Below are 16,147 nucleotides of genomic sequence, written 5' to 3' on the forward strand. Positions count from 1 at the left end.
ATATATTGTTTCACTTATACAAATTTATATATACAAGTTTTATAGAAGACTCTAAACTATTATGTGATGAAAAAAATCATAAAAAAAACGTATTAATAATATAATTGATTAAAGTTTATAATATTTTACTAAAAATATAATATCAAAAATCTAATACGCACGAAGCGCAAATTTGTTCACTAGTTAACAATAAAGACAAACAAGAGGCAATTGGCTGAAACAATAAAAATATATAATCAGCGGATATATTATTTCTTGAGTTCGACTAGACGAAATAAATGATGAATACATGCTGTCACGATATTGCAGGCAGCAAACAGGGTAGTCGATATGTAAGCACGACCGAAAACTCATAATAAAATAAAGTAAATAACTTAGACAAAGCTAACCACTATAGAAAGCTTTTAGAGACAGGGGAAGAGGATGGGATGCACAAATAACTATACGCTAAGACCTACAAGATAGGCAGATTGCTGGCCAAAAAGTAAGAACAAAGAGGGAACAAAAAATAAAAAATAAAAAAATATTAAAAGCATACACAAAGAAAAATTGATCCTAAGAAAAACAAGATTGACCTACTGGGGAGGAGAAAAACATCAAAACCTTCCACGAAACGGAAACAAACAATAACCATGGGCTCTCAAGTGAGCTTCATCGCTGATTTACAGCCAACAGGGAGTCAAAAAGCATGCCAGAATAAAATGCTAACATATAAGAGGCTCACACAGTTGAGAGCAAAACGAGCAATACATTGCGAGCAAAATATGTTCGAAGCGAAATGAGTATTACCTTCAGATGTGCAGCGAAATGAGACTAAACGAGCAGAGCAGCGATTCCTCCGCCAACTACTTCTGAATCCGAGTAGTAAATCCGAATATCCGAACTATCTTTGAACAAAGAGTCTTTTTGAACCTAAAACTTTGTATGCAAATGTTTTGACCAGTAATTTTTGTGTTTTTCTCAAATTCTTATAAAAAAAAATCTCCCCCCCCCAAGTAGAAGGATAGGGTATTTATAGTGGAGAATTAGGGTTTGGATTTTGGAGGGAGAGGGGTGAAAATTCGGATTCAAAGGGCCAATTTGAAATTTCAAACTCAAAAAACTTTCACCATTTCGGTGAAACACCCTTTCCCTGAATTTTCGAAGAAAACGCGTGCTTGGTTGCTGTAAATGGACTGCTGAACAGTACTGAGTTTGCAGTAAAAAAGATCAAGTTGGGGAGGTGGGGTCGTGTGGTATGCGTCTTGTGAGTTTTTGGCCAAAAACATCCCTATACTATCCTCAAAACCTAATGTACATCCTTAAAGTATCCATGTAAACAAATAACATCCTTAAAGTTTCACAAAATTGGCAGGTTTCATCCTTCTGTTACTAACAGCTTAAAATCTAACAGAAAACTCACGTAATTTCACAACCACATAATCAAAAAGGAAAAAAAAAAAACTCAAAGTGAAAGAAATATAGCATGGCAGAAAGTTATTTGCATGTATAGCTGTTTGTTTATTTTTCAAATCATCATATAATTAATTTGATATTAATGATGTCTCACAATTTTATTTTATTTTTTATATTTAAAAAAATTCTTTTTGACTTTAGATATTTATTACATTGGAACTAAATGTAATTATCACATATCCTTCTCAGAAAATATAATTATCACATATTCAAGAACCCAACATAAAAATTTCCAACAAAATAATATCGAATCAAATTTCAGAAAAATGAATCAAACGGAATGAATTTTGATTTGGTTTTGATTTTTTCAAATTGAAAAAATTGAACCAAAATTTTCAAAATCGAACAAAACGAATGTCCACCAAAAAATCACTACAAAGATTATCAATTTCACGGTATCTAATTAATCTACATTTCGTTTTTTTAAATTGCATGAAACTTTTATGATTTATTTCAATAGCTGATAGCACGTTTTATTAAAAATCTGAATTTTGTTTAGTAAGTGGAATCCTCTTCATCTTTGGGTTGGGACTTGGGAAGAGCACATTTATCCTGCATTTCTTAAACTTTTTTTTTTCTTTTAAATTTTCTTTTTGTGTTTTCTTTAGACATGTGAAAGTCACGTTTTTTGCATATGATTTTGAAGCTCCCGTTAGTTTCTTAACAGTGGAGCATTGAAAGGATGAGAGTTGTTAACTTTGAGAAATGTAAAGGATGTTTTTTGCTTACAAAAATATAATAAGGATGTAGTTTAAATTAAAGGTATAGTACAAGGATGTTTTTGGCCAAAAACTCTGCGTCTTGTATTGCTGTTGTTTGTTGAAATGGATATTGTACGTATGAACTAATGGGTTTTGGGCTGGATCTTTAGGGAGTTAGGAGTGGGAATGGGCCTGGGAATTTTTGGGTTACTGGTGAGGATTTGAAGGGATGGGGAATGGGCTCAAAAATTGGTTTGAAATTAGGAGTCTTGAAAGCAAAGGAAGATGGTCGATTTGAATTAAGAAAATAGCCATATGAATGACAATCTCGACCAAATTGAAGCAATTGGCTAAATTCGACCAAAATTAAAATAAGATGAATTGTCATTAATTAATTAACAAGCTTCTTAATTTTAAAATAAAATAAAATAAATAAATAATTTAATTATAAACTAACTAATTCAAATAACTAAATTAATAAAATAGTTAATTTTTTAAAAAATGCAAAAATTTCAAGATGACTTCCAATTATTAATAATGCACGTTGATTATATAGGTAATTACGTAAAATCCATTTATTATCTAAAGTATTATAAAGCCGACTAAATCACTTTAAAAATCTCGAAAGAGAAAAGAAAAGAAAAAAAATATTTAAATCTTATAAACTAAATATTCCAAATCGCTTGAAATTTAAGAAGCTCGAGAATTAACTCCAATCGGGGAGGGTCGAAATTGGGTGTCAACACATACCAACTCAATTCTTTATGGGCTGAAATGAGTAGGTGAAATAGATTGAGCTAATAAATGGACAAATTTTGACCTATCCAAACTTGAATGAATTCGGTGGATTGAACGGATTGAGCTTTTATTTTGACACCCCTAGTTTATAATTTCTTTTGGGAAAAAGATCTGGAATATATCCAACTTTTATCGAAATTGTTGTAACAATTCTAAACTTTGGGTAGGACTTGCACTAATTAATAATGTATTTTAAAGATATATAAGTGTCTAGCTAGAGAATTTACTATTTATAATGATGCAATATTTATGATGTCCACGTGAGTATCTATATATTTTTAAAATATACTATTAAATAGTGCATGAGGGTCATAGGTCCTGCCCAAAGTTTGGGATTGTTACATTAATTTCGATCAAAGTTCAGATATATTTCGAGCCCTTTTCCCTTTTCTTTTTTATCAATAACATACATTTTTGTGCGCTATACTATTGAGGTATTTTTGCTTGTGTTTGCCTATCTTATTTATAAGTATCTAGACTATGACTCTCCTTATTTCTTCCGTCTTTATTGTTGTTGCAGTTAGACTCGAAAATGTAATGTTTGGTAAGCTATTTACTTGATGCCAACACTTTATTTGTAATTTGTAATGTTTTTTACTATTTTTTTTTTATGGAATTTGATTCATATTACTATTTCTTTAATCATATAATTGAATTTTAATTATATCGTAGCGAAATTAAATTCACATTACATAAAATATGCCCTTTAACTTGGCCTCAACTTACATTTATTCCCTTCAACTTTGAATGTGCATAAGTAGACACTTAATCTAGTATAAAGTGAAAAACACACACGTCCTACACGGCAATTTGTGTCCTACGTGTATTATGCCACGTAGAACTTAGGTGTCTACTTCTTCAACTTTATACAAGTTTAAGTGTCACGCCTCGAGCCTACACCCTGGACGTGGCCGGCACTCGAAGACCATTGTTGGCCCCCAAGCGAACCCTTGGCCTGACTTTCTTAACTCAGCGGAAACCTAACTCAACAGAATAACTCCATGCAATGAAAGGGTCATAAAACAACTTAACTGTATAAAATCTGGCCAAAAAGGCAACTCGTGTCTCAAAATAGAATATTTATATATACATAGAAGAGAGACTCAAAACTAACTGACTGACTGTCTATGAAGCCTCTATAACACTGAGATGGATGTTGGGACAGACCCCGCAACATCCTAATAAAGCAAAACTAGGAACACAAAATAACCGAGTCCTCTGGAAAGCAAGGAGGCTCACCACTGATTCTGGAGTGTTCAACTGGATCAACGGCGTGCAGGATGCTGATCCTGGGTACCTGCGTCTGCATCATAAAAAGATGCAGGCCAACTGGCATCAGTACATGGAATGTACGAGTATGCGAGCTAGACCGCTAAACAACAACTTAAGCTTGAAAAGAGTACAAGAGAACACTTACCTTGGCTCTGTTCGACTCATGAATAACTGAACTCAAATATAAAGCAATAAGACACATGCAATATATATAAAACTTGTAAAACTATTTAAAACATGACATCAAGAAATCATATTTTATAATATCATAAAAATACCATTCTTCCTCTCAAAGTCTACTTGTGCAATGCATGAATGAAGGCCCATACCCTCATCCATACTAAGCAGAACCCCTCGAGGAACCATTCAATTTTTCCTGTGGGAGTTTCTCTAACCGATAGCCACCACTACATGCTTAAGTAGTGATACAACGTTTTACCTCACATTGCCCAAGGACCATCCTATACCTTGCCGTGATATATGACCTTACTTTAACTTTAACTTTAACTTAGTGGATCCACTAGCTTAACTTTACGTGATCATCTAAAAAGTATGACCCGTCAAATCCCATGTTTGGCTACATGGTTCTATGGGGGCTGTGAGTTCTTTGAACGCTCCCCCAATTCGGCGCTCAAGACTACTCCCAAACATACTTTAGCTCATAAGTGTTTTAAACACATCTTTCTTTAGTTGAGATAATTACTCAAAACTTAGCCCAAAGGCTCTTGAAAACTCTTTCTAAAAAGAACATATCAAAACCATATTTTAATATGATCATTGATGACTCGGGAAAGTCATACTGCTTAAACATTGATGGTATATCTGGAGACCATACTGTTTAAACATTGATGACATACTCGATTTGTCATACTAATCATGTTTTAGAAACTCTTTCACAAAACTCATCTTTTTCTTAAAAGAGATGGTACTCAAACTGCTCAAAACTCTTTTGGAAATCTCAGTTTCCTCTCATCTTAAATGTGAAAACATTTATAGACTTCTTTGGGAATACTTAGTTCCCTAATAACTTTTGAGAAATGCACTTGACTCTTACTCTTGGCTTAACTTGAAACTCTATACTCTTTACTTAACTTGAAACTTAAGCCTTAAAATGAAGTTAAAACGTTCTATGAAGACTCTTGAAAACTTTGAAGACTTGCTTTGACTTACTTCTTAACTTCTAAGCTTGGCTCTAACTTCACTTGACTTTGATCCTAACTCGCCTTGAATTGGATTATGGGTTCAAGGTATATGATCACATGTTTATGGATGAGTTATTGACGTTTAGACGTACTTTGGAGTGTTGAAAACAACTATAAAACATAGGTACATTACCAAGGAACATGCATGAAAAAGTGGGGAAAGAATGGGAAAGGATGGCGTCCTTGGCGCTCTGAGAGGCGCGGGGCGCCAGACCACAAAGCTCAGAAGGGACCTGCTGGCCCTCTACTAGGCGCGCTGCCCCAAGGGCTGGACTTCAGAGTCCCTTTTGGGGCGCGCTGGCAGGCGCCACGCGCCACCCCTTTTCCCCGAAAACTCGACTTTTCTCCTTCATATTTTCCAACTCTAAACCTCCTTAACTTCAATGGATCAAGCCCCAAACACTTAGAATCATAAACCCCTCAACATACAATAGATTTCAACTCACAAACACAATCGGAAACATGTCCCAAATCAACAAGAAACTTCAACAACAAAACCACAACTTCAACAACCACAACCACAAACTTCAACAACACAATCAATCTTTTCTCGGAATTTAAAACAAGTTTGGCGTGTGGGGGAATGAACCAACCCAACACTATGAATTCACATACCTTAATAGGGATCACCCCCGACGAAATCCACGACGATCTTGACGAATCCTTGCTTCTTCTTCTCTTTCTCCTCTTCTTCTCCTCTTCACTCACAAACCCTCACTCTCACTCTTTTTAAAAAGGGAAAAAAACTGATCTAAAAATCAGCTTGGACCCTTTAAATAACCAAAAGAATTGGTTAGGGAAAAGACCAAAATACCCTTACAATTTCCGGACGGACTTCCCTGCCAACTGCCCAACTTTCAAAGGGCATAACTCACTCATACGAACTCGGAATCGAGCAAACTCGGTGGCGTTGGAAAGATCATTCCACGAGCTTCGCAAAAATAATTGGAATTACACCTAAATTATCCTGATCTAGGAGTTATGACTGCTCAAAGTTGGCCAAAAACTCACTTTTTCCATACTTAAACCAAATTTTCCAGATTTTGAATTCTTTCCAAAAATAACTATTTCCAATTTCCAGCTTCTTCATAATTATTTCAAATTGCCGGATGTTACATTAAGTCTCTACTTATGCACACCATAAATGTGAAATGCGACCATATTAAAATGACACAATTATGTATCATGCCTTATTTTTATGTATATGATATACTATAGGTTTAATTCCCTAATTCGTGTGCTCACTATTTTTTAAGGGTAAATCACATAAATATTCTATATTAAAAAAATATTTACCATCTATGGCAATATAAATTTTCTAACTAAATATAACTTTTTTTTTTACTTTAAAAATTGTACTGTCTATCTTTCTTCGCTTCTTTCTCTGCCTTTTTTTTCTCTTATGCTTGTTCTTTTTACTTTTCTTCTTGTTCGTCTCTTCGTCTCTTCGCACATTCTTTCTCTTCCTCCTCTCTTTTTTATTTAATTATTTTTCTTCTTTTAGAAATTTTCATTCAAATAACTATTCTTAAATGAATAGTTATATTAGATATATTTCATAATTGTATTAAAATCATGAACAATACATGTTCAATACATATTTCAAATTTCACTCATTTTTTAGTGATATCAACCAAAATAATATAAGTAACACACTTGTAACACATTTTAATATAGGCACAATACATTTGTAATACATATTGCAAACATCGCTCTTTTTCTTAGTGATACAAATCAAAATATAGCTATAATACATGATTTATCCATGAATAATTCATATTGCACACTTCACTCCTTTCTTAGTGATACCAACAAGAATAATTTAGGTAACACACTAATAATACATTTATAAGATATGCGCAATACATTTTTAATACATATTGCAACCGTCCCTCATTTTCTTAGTGATAAATCAAAATAATTTATAAGACACATATAATACATGTTTATTCATGAATAATACAAGTTTAATTCAGTCTATATGTTATTGTCTTGTCGTTCATTAGTTACGTTTTTCATTTATTCTTAATTTTTCTTTTCTAATTCAACTTTAGTATTGTGTAATACACTTTTAATGCAAATTTCATTCATTTTGTAGTTTATTATTTGTTACTATTAGATTACTTGTTTAATTTATTATTGATATAAGTTTAATTCACTCTATAGATCATTGGTTGGTCTTTCATTAGTTACATTTTTTATTCATGTTTAAATCTCTCTTCTACTTCAACTTTAATATTTGTGTAATACACTTTTAATATAAGTTTATTCATTTTGTAGTTTATTGGTTGATTTATTACGATTGAATTACTTGTTTATTTCATTATTAATACAAGTTTTATTCAGTTTACTGATTACATAATGTTCTTTAGTTTGCTATATTTTGCATTCATGTTTAATTCGCTTCTAATTCAACTTTAATTCATTTGACAATTTATTATGTTTCTTCATTTGTTACTATTAGATTACTTGTCTAATTAATTCTTGATACAAGTTTTATTCAGTCTTCTAATCATCGACTGTTCATTCGTTTGCTACATTTTGTATTCATGTTTATTTCTCTTCTAATTCAATTTTAGTATGTGTGTAATACATTTTTAGTAGTAGTGAAGTAATCTAATTTGTCATGTTTTTTTCTTGCACATCACCAACAAACTAGAAAATGAATTAAAAATGTATTACACATATTAAAGTTGAATTAGAACAGAATTAAACATAAACGCAAAATGTAGCAAACGAAAGAGCAGTCAATGATTCGTAGACTGAATAAAACTTGTATCAATAATGAATTAGACAAGTAATATAATTGTAACAAATGAAGAGACATTAAGTTGCAAAATGAATTAAAAATGTATTACACACATATTAAAGTTGAATTAGAAGAGAATTAAACATTTAATGCAAAATGTATTAAAATTTTTATATATTGACAATTAAGCATTACTTCAAGGTGTTACGCAGAAGCTAATAATTGTAAATCTTGACAATAAATCAACAAAGAAAATTATACTATATATATCGAGAGAATATTTTTTCTAAATAAAATTGTTTAATCCTAATGATTATTGTGTTACTATATTAAGGAAACATCTCCAATTTATAAAAGTGCGAAACTTTTTATTCAACAAAAAGAACAATAATCAATAAAAAGGGCTTGCCCATCTTTAAGTTAAAAAAAAACAAAAAGAACAATATTTTTTCACCAAGATTTTTTTTTAAAAAAAATAACATAAACATGATAAAAATTCAAATAAAATAGAAAAGTAATAATCAAGATGAGCAAACTTCCATTTGAGATATGTTTGTTTCACCATTCAATTCATCAAAAAGTATTTGTCATCCTTGCTTAATAGGGAGAGACACAGAAAAAAGAGAAAGAAGCGAAAGAGAGAAAGCTGACACAAAACAAAGTAGATAATATTGTTATATATTGCTATAAATGGTAATAATTAGAGAGTATATTTAAAATAAGTAATTATTTTTTAAAGGGAATCCATCCAAGTAATTAATCCATTTTTTAATGTACTTTTAGCTCTCTATATATAGCGAAAATCTTGATTCCCTTACTACTCAATTTGTTATTTTTATGAATTCAAGTGTTAGATTATTGTTCCAATATACTAATAACAGTAACAGAGATGAAATTATGCCTTCACAAAGTTTAATCAAGTTTAAAACTCATGTATGAAATTTAATCAAGGCATAATGTATAAGGGGAAAAAGGCATAAATTTGGTCAAACCTCTATATAACATTCACATTTTAACAAAATTTCAATATGACACTTAAATTTTCTTTGGGGATCAATTTTTATTGTATGTTCATCACTTTACAATAAGCTTTTGCAAATAAAAACAACATTATTATAAAAAAAGGTTCTATATATGATCAAGAGAAGAAATAAATTATGCTCCAATTTATTTACATGTCCCAAATCAAGCACAAGATAAAATCAATATAGTGATTATTTTCTACGGTTAGCCCTCCATATTAAAGTCTTTGGTATACAATACATATATCTTTACCAAATTTCTTTGCTTTGTATATGCCGTTCGTTTTTTTTACAAACAATTAGTTTTAATATAGGGATAAGGGTCTGAAAAATACCCCAACTTTGGTCGGATTTGCTGTTGCAATACTAAACTTTCATAAGGACCTATTACCTCCCTAGACTATTTAATACCATATTTTTTACCCCCTGAACTATTTAATAGTGTATTTTAAAGGTATATATGTGCCCACGTGGATACATTACTATTTATAATTTTACATTATTTTTTATGTCCACGTGGGCAAATATATATGTTTAAAATACGGTATTAAATAGTCTAGGCAGGTAATATATAGGTCCTCATGAAAGTTTAGTATCACAACAGCAAATCCGACCAAAGTTGAGGTATTTTTCAGACCCTTATTCCTTTAATATACATCATTTTTTGACAATATTTAGGGCATTTTGGTTATTTTATCAAACACATCAATTTTTTATTATCAATTTCATCATCTAAATCCAAATTTGTAACAATTTATTTATAAAATTAATTTTTGCACTTAAATTTACATATTGTCAATTTATAATTAGCTCATCCAAACATGCTCTTTGTATGATTTTGAAGCTGAATGATCACACACTAGATGATCATGTCTAGTCGATCTTTCACTAGCCAGGATTAAGAGAAATTTTATAAATAGATAGTAATATTAATAAGTTCTTTTAAATATAATAAAATAGTGTAACACTCTGAATGTGTTAGGCGACATGGGAAAACTATTTAATATCTTGGCTACTATACAAATTCTTATAGTTGACATTGTTGACAAATTTTACGTGTACCATTTTTCTTATTAAAAATAAGATCAATTTTTTTAAAGTAACTTAAGTCGGAAATTTATAATTAAAAGCATGTAAGGTAGATAAGAATTTTGGATACAAATTATTTGTGTTGGTTTAGAACCACACATGAAGCATCATTATGAACTTCCAAATCCAAGAAATATGTAAGAGTATCACGATCTTTCATATGAAAAGAATCTTTAAGCTGTTGTTGTATGCTAGTAATTAATGAAGAATCGATTCTTGTGATAATAATGTCATCTACATACATCAAAAGAAAAACACAATCCGCAGATGTTTTTCGAAGAAACAAAGATGAGTCATATTTGCTCTATTCAAAAGAAAACTGTAGTTAAGTTGATCGAAACTTATCAAATCAACCTCTAGGAGCTTGTTTTAATCCATACAAAGTCCGCTTCAACTTGCATACATATGATGTAGGTGATGAGAACAAACCAGATTGAGGTTTCATATAAATATCTTCTTTAAGATTACTATGGAGAAAAACATTTTTGACATCCATTTGATAAGGAGACCAATTTTGTGAAGCAACACTGACAATAATAGTTCGCATCGCTGTCATTTTTGCTACAGGTGCAAAAGTCTCTTCATAGTCTGTCATGCCCTGAGCCTACACCCTGGGTGTGATCGGCACTCGAGAACCATTGCTGGCCCAAAATGAACCCTTGACCTGGCTCAACTCTTAGCGGAAGACTTACTCAACAATAACTAAACCTCAAATGTAAAGGTTTAACTCAATATCTCAAAATAGATAAACTCAGAATATTTTAAAGAAAACATTCAACTGGCCAAAAGAGGCAACTCAAGTCTAAAACATTAACAATGGAAAATGAAACAGACTTCTCAAAACTCTATTGTTTATTTATGAAGCCTCTAATAACTATGATGGAAGTCGAGACAAGACCCACGACATCCTAAAAAAATTGAAAGATATAAATGAAATCCTTCGGAAGCAAGGAGGCTCACCAAAGCTAGCTCGAACTGCAAGTGGTATCAACGAAGTGCCTGTTGATGACCTTGGTTACCTGTATCTGCATCATGAAAGATGCAGGACAAATGACGTCAGCACATGGAATGTACGAGCATGTAAAGGAAACTTTAAAGCATAGACATATGCTTGAACTGTTAAAAAGGAAGAACATACTCACCTTATTTCAACTTAACTCAAGGATACTCAAACTCAGTTCAATATAAAAGCAACAGTAAAGATGCATTATAAAAAAAGCTTTTAAAACAGTAGATAATAACTCAATATATTTAAAATACAATAGTAACTCTTTACTCTTATATGGGAGATTCTCTAACCGACAACCATCACTATGATCTATGTGATGATACAATGTCTCGCCCACGCTTCCAAAATTGTCCTATACCTTGCGGGAGTATAGGACATCCTCAACTAAGTGGATCCACTAAGCTATGCTTAAAAAGCAATAAGGAATCATCTAAAAGGTATGACCCTTTATCCACATTGACATACATGGTTTATGAGGACATAGAATTGTCTGAACTCGTCCCCATATCGATGCTCAATACTACTCCCAATAATATAACTCATGCTGTTTAAAAACATTTCCTCATCCTCAAACTTTGATATTATTACTCAAAAGGTTCCATTAAAAGAGATAGTGCTAAAAACAACTCCTCATAAACTCATTTGGAAATCGAAGTTTCCTCTCATTTTAAATGTAAAGACATTTACTCTTGGGATTACTTTGTTACCATATATTCATTTTGAAAAATGAAACTCAACTCTCCTCATCCTCATACTCAAGTACTAAAGTCTTAAAACAAGTTTTAAAAGTTGTAAAAGACTTCTCAAAAAGACTCAAAAGGCTCTCTCAAACTTGACTCTTAATCTTTTCTTGAATTTGAATTATGAATTCAATAGTTACGATTCATGATATGAAGAATCTCGTGATGATAAAATGTATTTTAGATAGCTAGGATTAAGAAAGGAATGAAATCTCGACTCAAAGGAACAAGTATGAAACGAAAACGATAAAGAAATTGGCCTAACACTTGGTGGCGCGCTGCGCTAGGCCTCCCCTTATTGGAGCTGGTTTCTGGTGCACTGCTGGTGCCCCATCCTATTTCTAGAACATCCCAACAAATTTTTCTTCTCGATTTTTGGCCCTAATTCACCTATAATCGAATGGTTTTTTCCAAACTCTCATATATTCGAATACCCAACATAAATACATGAAAATTCTACTCAAAACAACCCTCAACCTCATAACATTCATCTCAAGAACTCATCAAAAACTCATCATTTACGATTTAAGAATGAAACTTCAAGAAACTCATCAAGAACTTCAATACATTAATTGTCATGGATGAAATTAACTCAAGAAACTCATGATTGGCGTGAGGGTGAACGAACTCATCACTATGAAAACTTACATACCTCGTTAGGATCGAATCCTTGGTGAAATCCCTCGACGATTGTAAGAAAACCTTGAACACTTGAATCTTTTCCTTTCTTTCTCCTGTTGAACTTCTCTCTAAAACTCTAAGCGTATTTTAGAATTGTGAAAACTGATCTAAGTTAGTTTAGACCCCTAAAATATTACTAAAAATGAGTTAGGCTAGTGGGGTAAGGAAAAGACCAAAATACTCCTTCTTAATTTGGAAGAATTTCCTTAATCGGACAGGCTGAACTCAAACGGGCAATCTTTCACATCCAAACACAAAATTTAGCAAACTCGCTGGCTTTGGAAGGAGGGCTTAGAGATCTTTCATTTGTTACTTTATATCCACCTAACTCATCCTGTGCTAAAAATTATGGTAGTTTGAATTTGATTCAAAACTCACAATTTAAGACTGACTTGCAAAATTCTCAATTTTGCTCTTTCAAATTTATTTCTTTCTAAAATAGGTCATTTTAAGGCTGAGGTGTTACATAGTCCACCCCATATTCTTGTTTGTTACCAAGAGGAACTAATCGAGCTTTTGTATCGTTCAAGAGTTCCATCAGAATAAAGTTTAATTGAATAAACACATTTACCTCCAATTGGGCGGACATTTAAAGGACATGAAAAATTTCTCATGCGTCATTTTCTATAAGAGCCTGTAACATCTCGCAAATTGAAATAACTAGGAAAAAGCTAAAATGGAAATAGTCATTTTTGGAAAGAATGAAAATCTGGAAATTTGTCTAAAGTTGGGAAAAGTCGAGTTTTGGCCAACTTCAAACAGTCATAACTTCTAGCTCAGGATGAGTTAGAGGTACTTCTAGATATTGTAGGAAATATCTTGGAATGATATTTCCAATGCCGCTGAGTTTGTGCGATTCCGAGTTCGTATGAGTGACTTATGCCCTTTGGAAGTTGGGCTGTTGGAATTAGGAAAGTCCAAATCCGAATTTTTGAAGGGTAGTTTGACTTTTCCTTACCCAACTTAATTATTTCGTTTTTAGGAGTTTAATTGGGGTAAAGTCAGATTTCAGTCAGTTTTAGAAAGGTGAATTTCACGCTAGGGCTTGGAGAAAGGAGAAAAGAGGAGAAAGGAGAAGAACGTTCAAGATTCGTCGAGATTAGCTTGTGGATTTTGTCGGGGGGTGATCCCTACAAGTTATGTGAGATCACATAGCATTGGGTTAGTTCACCCACGCGCCAAACTTGATTCAATTTCAGAAAAGTATATTAATTTGAAAGTTAATCCTTAAGTTCTTGATAAATTTTCATTTGAATTCTTGTGGGTTGTGTTGATTGGAGTTTCTTGAGATTGATTCACATTTTTAGGTTTGATTTTGAGTAGAATCTGATGTACTTTGAACATTTAATCGATTCTAAGTGTTTGGGGAAAGAACCCATGGAGTTTAGAGGGTTTAAAGCTGTAAAACGAAGAAGAAATTTCGTCGATCGAAATCTGGACATGCCTCTACGTCGTGGACCTACTCCCCAGAACTGAGAAAAATCATTTTGCGTCGTGGAGCTGTCACGGAGCGTTCTGCCTTAAAAGTCATTTTCTAAACTAAAAATTAAATATGTCTCCGCGTCGCGAACCCACCCTCAAATATTGATTGTTGTCTTTTCTCATGTTTAGCCATCTAAAATCATTCCTAAACATCATGAGATCTTTCCAATCACAAATCACAATCCTTGAATCCATAATTCAATTCAAGGACTAGTTAAGAGTCAAGTCAAGAGCAGTTAAGATCAAAGTCAGAAGAAGTTCTTAGAGTTTTCCAAAAGTCTTTTCCAAATATTTTAACTTTGTTTTAAGACTTAAAGTTCAAGTTGAGTAAAGAGTACAGTTTGAAGTCTATTTCTTCAAAAGTATATGGGGACTATGTATTCCCAAAGGGTTTAAAATGTTTTCACATTTAAACAAGAAAGAAAACCTTGATTTTCGAAGAGCCTTCGGGCAAGTTTTCAGAAAAGAGTAATCGCTTTCTAAATGAAGCAAGAGGGGAAATTTTGATTTCCAAGATAGCCTTTGAGCTAAGTTTTTGAGCACTAATCTCAAATCACAGAAGAAGTATTTTTTAAACAGAAAGAGCTAGTATCATATTTTGAGAGTAGTATTAAGCACCGATATGGGGGAGCGTTCAGAGAACCCACAACCCCCATAAACCATGTAGCCATCATGGGTAGAAAAATGTCATACTTTTTAGATGAACCCTTAGTGCTTTTTAGCATAGACTAGTGGATCCACTTAGTAGTTCAGGTTCTATACCCCCGGCAAGGTATAGGACGACCCTGGCAGCGTGAGGCAAAAATGTTGTATCATCACGATAGCTCCTACGTGATGGTTGTTGGTTAGAGAAACTCCCATAATAATATTTTGTATTTTTATATACATCAAATTATTTTGTATTTTTTACATACATCTCAGAGTTATATGTATCTTTGCATACATACAGAGTTATTATTGTATTTCTAAATACACAGAGTTGCAAACCATGTTTTAAAGCTTTTCTTTATACTGTATTTATTTACACTGCTTTATATTGAAATCAATTGAGTTGAGTCAGGTAAGTGTTTCTTTCAGATTCTTTTCAAGCTTAAGTTATGTTTAGAATTCCAACTCGCATACTCGTACATTCAATGTACTGATGCCAGTTGGCCTGCATCGTATTATGATGCAAACGCAGGTAACCATGATCAACATCTAGCATATCGTTGATCCAGTTGAGCTTCAGAGTTGTTGGTGAGCCTCCTTGCTTCCGGAGGATTCCCTTTTTTCATTAGTTTATCATTTTAGTTCATTAGGATGTCGTGGGCCTTTCCCGACATCCATCTAATTTTTTTAGAGGCTTCATAGATAGTCAGTCAGATGTTAGTTCATTCGTCATCATTTTGTTATTGGTTTATGTTTAGATTTGACTTGCCATTTTGGCTAAGTTAAATGTTTATTTTAAAAACATTATGAGTTCAGTTTGAGACAGTTGAGTTATTTCGCATACGAATCCTTTTCCTGATGGTCAAAGTCTTTCGCTGAGTAGTAAGCCAGGCCAAGGGTTCGCTTGGGGCCAGCAATGGATCTTGAGTGCCAGTCGCGCCCAGGGCGTAGGCTCGAGGTGTGACAGAACCAAAAGTTCTTTGTAACACATCAGGTTTCGAAAAAAAAGGTTTGTGCAAGTCAACGTTCAGTTTTTCATTTTATTCAGCTTCAATCGATTATTTATTTTAGCATAAATGGAATTAGGTGGTCCATGACCTATCAAATTAAAGGTCTTTGAGTCTGATTTCCAACGCCACCAAATTTGCTTAATTTCGAGCTCGAAGTAAAAAGTTATGGCTGTTTGAGTGAGGCCTCTCTATTTAAGGCATTTCATTCGCTTTTAGAAGGGTAGTTTGGTTTTTGATTTTTTCCTACTGAGCCTAGCCATGCTTTATTCACCCCAAATGAGGGTCTAAT

This window comes from Solanum stenotomum, chromosome 4 (genome assembly GCF_019186545.1).
Source record: "Solanum stenotomum isolate F172 chromosome 4, ASM1918654v1, whole genome shotgun sequence".
NCBI classification, from domain to species: Eukaryota; Viridiplantae; Streptophyta; class Magnoliopsida; order Solanales; family Solanaceae; genus Solanum; species Solanum stenotomum.